We start from the raw sequence: 4,165 nt of genomic DNA, 5'->3' as shown, positions 1-4,165 counted from the left end.
GCCTAGGGGCTTTTCTTTTTCTGCCTTATACTATGGCGCCTTCTGCTGGCTAAAGTTAGGGCTCCTTCCCAGGGAGGGATTTCCGCTGCGTAATACGCTGCATTGCCCGCAGCTATTAGGTTCTATTGAACCTAATAGCTCAATGCTCACGGTGCGGAATTCCATCGCGGAATTCCGCACTGTGAAATCACCCGACCTCACCCGCGGTATGCTTTATTTGCCGCGGGTGTACGCGTGGCCGGCCTCCATTCTAGTCAATGGAAGCCATCCGTCACGCTATCTTCCGCTGTAGCACAGCGGAAGATAGAGTAAAAACCGCTTCCTCGCCCACCGCCAGCCGCGTCATATGACCCAGTAGATTTTGGTAGGCCGCTGTCTCCCCCTTGTGTGCTGCATTAAAAATGCACTCAGCTAAAAATAAAAAAAGGTCCAGTTCTGTGGCTTCTCGGAGGAGATAGGGGTTCCCCCACCTCCCGTCTCCAAGCTGCAGTGGAGACTGACTAACATGGCTGCCGGTATTTATACTTCTAAATTGATGACATCACAATGCAGTGACATCAGCCTGCCAGACACCTGGCTCATTTGCATACAGTGTGTTGCAATAATAAAGTAATACAGTAACAAATATAAGTAAGGTAAAGGTATTGGGGCACAATCATTTGGCATAGTTTTGGCGCAGAGATTAGCGGTAGCTTGTGTGCTTGTCAAGAATCTGGCACTAGTTTTTGCTTAATGTTAAATATTCTTTAGGACTCCTTCACACGGGCGCAGCAATCTACAGCCGCAGTGAGGCTGAAAAAAACAAAAAAAACGCGTAATCATGCTATACTTCCGCCATGTATCACGTGATGCATGGCTTCAATTGACTGCAATGGACGCCGGCTGCGCGTTTTCCCGTGGCAATTAGAACATGGCACGATTTCTTTCATGATGTGTGAACATTTAAAGGCAGTAAGCTATTATTAGGTTCATGAAACGCGGCAGAAATCCATCCGTGGGCATTAGCCCTAAGTCAGTAGATCATGCCTTGACTCCTCTTTTAGCTCCATTGACTGACTTGCCAAAATATATATTCACCTCAATTCACAGCGCATCTATGCTACAAAATCAGCGTGTATACCAGAACTATCCCCCAAACTATAAAGCTAACGTCACACGGACGAGTGCGATATCGGGCCGTGAATCACTCCCTCGCCAACATGCAATTTCCCCGCGGATGTGAGGCATTTTTATCTCAAAACCGCCTCGCATCACTTCGGGTAAGTAGCCGTGCCGGAGGATAGCTAGGAAAGCTGCAAAACGAATTTCCATACATGAATTAGCCCTATTAACGCGTTTCCTGCGCTAGATGAGAATCACACACACACACCGCTTTTTATTGCGGTATACTGTTTCTATTGATTTGAATGCGATTACTCAGACGTGAGCTCGGAAGCGGTGATTTTTAAGCGCTATCTGTCCTGTATTTGCGTTTTCTAACGCACCTCCCCACCCATCACAATTGTGGGGTGCATTAAAACCGCTTTACCATGCGTTCAAAAGTGCTGCTCAAAATTGAGGTAAAAAACCCACGATTTTAAGCTGTGTTTTCTGAACGCACGTCTTAGAGCAGCCTTAGGCCCCGTGCACACGGGCGGAAATTCCGCTGCCGGATTTCCTGCAGAATTTCCACCCATGGAAGCAGAAAAGAGAACGCAGCAGGTTCTATTTTACCGCGGATATCCGCAGCATAGAGCCTATTGTGCTCCGTGGTCGCGGATATACCCGCAGCCTATACGCAACTATATTGTAAAGAGAATTCTGAAGGCACCCATTGAAACAAATATGTTTGTGTGAAGCGGCCCTTACTGTACTTTTGTTAGCATGAATCAAGCACATTTGCAAGCGCAAAAAAACACGCAACCATGCCGCCATTTATTGAAATAGGCAATTAGTGTAATTAGAATAATACATGTTCTTCCCCTGCAGAAATGCACGAGAAAATAAAGGGGACTGCTTTTTTTTTGGACAAAATGCGCATGCAAAATACACTTATGTGAAGGAACTCGCTGCAATCAGCGGGTTCTACTGACGTGTATTTAGCATGTATATTTTTCATGCGTAATATGCTACGCAAATACATCTGTGTGAATCTGGCCGAAGAGCCCACGGTGGTATGCGTAAAACGCTGCGTCTCTGCGGTGAGAACACAATCGTGGACATGAGCCCTAAGGCTGGAGCTCTATGGAGTCTTTCGCCATGACATGGGTCATGTGACCAAAGATCGCTGTGCAGCCCTGTGAACTTGCATTCTCAAATATATCAATGGGGTCGCGCAAGTTCCCACAACCTATAGAGTGCTAAAACCTCACCGAGGTTGGATTTTTGCAATATATTGGTCGCAGCTACTTGTGAGTTGTATCGCAACTACATTGTCTTCAGTAAGGCCAGCTGCACACAACCGCTTCACATTCCGATTGCGGGATACCACAGCAGAATCTGGCCGTTACCCCAGCCGGCGACCCTGCGTTCCTGCAGATTCTGTAATGCAGATGACCGCGAGTGTGAAGGAAGTAGCAGTAGTATGTATCTTTCAATGCATGTGATTTGCTGCAGATCCTCCGTGTGGACGACGACTGCGGATTGAACAATAGGAAACCGGTGGTGTGAAGCCGGCCCGAGAGTGTGAGGTCGCAGGGCTATACAGCGATCTTGGTCACGTAGCACTAGTCTCATTGCATGACTACGACTCCGCCGTTCATGGGAGCTCAGTGCTTGACATGACAACTCCCTGCTGTTGGCGCGACCACCAGTCACCCTTAAAAGTCAACAGAAAGTTAAAAAATGGTAAAATGTAATCTTCGCTCATATTCGTGAGGGGAGATGCAATTACATACCTAAGGCCCCCGGATTTACCCTTGGACCGTGGACGTTTTTTATGATATTTTTTGGGGGGGGGGAATTGAATGACCCAAAAAGTACAATTCTGACATTTTGGCTTTTTTTCTGACAACATAAATGATGCTGATTTTTTGAGAGTTCAAATTGTTATGGACACGAAGATACCAAATAGATTTTAGATGTTCTTATTTCATCACCGGTGCTCAGGAAAGATGTTACAGTATTGGAGGGGGTTCAAAGAAGAGCGACTAAACTAATACAGGGGACTCAGGCTAGCTGTGGTCCAGTCGCAAGGGCTGTGAAAAACCCTGTGGTAGACCCGGAGAGCTTGCCTTAGCTTGCTCGATGGGCCTGCCTCGATCTGGGAGGTCGAGGAGGGTCAACCGTTGAGGGCTGCGGGGTAGTGTAGGGACAGTTAGTAAAACAGACAGTTTCATTACTGCTAACCGTCATCAGAATATGCAGCATTATAGAAACACACGCTCATAACCTCAGGACACATTTTACCTGCACATAACCCTCAGGCGTCATTTGACGACACATTGCTCATTCTCGCCCCTGCCCTCTCCATCAAACTCGGAGAGATGGCGCTGATTTTGTACCTGAAACCACGTGATGTCGGACGTCCATGACTACAGCAACTCACGCAGGACCGTATGATAAAGACCATATTTGGACCACCCAATCCCATGCTTTGATTCCCAACCACGTATTGCTTCCTGCTGCCCATAAAGGGCAATTAACTCATCATGCTATATAAGATGCTATACGCCTACTAATAAACAGTCAGGAAGACTTTCTTCACTGACAGTCTTGTCTCCGTGTGATCTCTTACATTGTGCGCACAATCTCTGAACATAAATCTGGAAGGGTACAAACATTCCTATTGATTACGCCGTAGACCCCAAAATAAATCCACATCACTGAGAAGCTCCACTGAAATCAATGGAGGTGTTTTACAGTGTTTACCGTGGCTTTTCAAACGCCGAGCTAAACGCTGTAAAAACTGTCTGTGTGAGAGCGGCCCTAGTGACGAAGTCTGTTTGCTCCTTAACCCCTTAGTGACTTCCTGCCTAAGCGGCCTTTAATCTCCAGGGCCGTAAAAAGACACTTGCTCTGGGGATTAAAGCCCTGGGGGCTGTGGACATGACAGCTCCCTGCTGTTGGCGCGACCACCAGTCACCCTTAAAAGTAAACAAAGTTAAAAAATGGTAAAATGTAATCTTCGCTCATATTCGTGAGGGGAGATGTAATTACATACCTAAGGCCCCCGGATTTACCCTTG

This window comes from Eleutherodactylus coqui, unplaced genomic scaffold (genome assembly GCF_035609145.1).
Source record: "Eleutherodactylus coqui strain aEleCoq1 unplaced genomic scaffold, aEleCoq1.hap1 HAP1_SCAFFOLD_152, whole genome shotgun sequence".
In the NCBI taxonomy this organism is placed as follows: Eukaryota; Metazoa; Chordata; class Amphibia; order Anura; family Eleutherodactylidae; genus Eleutherodactylus; species Eleutherodactylus coqui.
The sequence above is the reverse complement of the archived record's forward strand: the minus strand, read 5'-3'. Positions refer to the sequence as shown.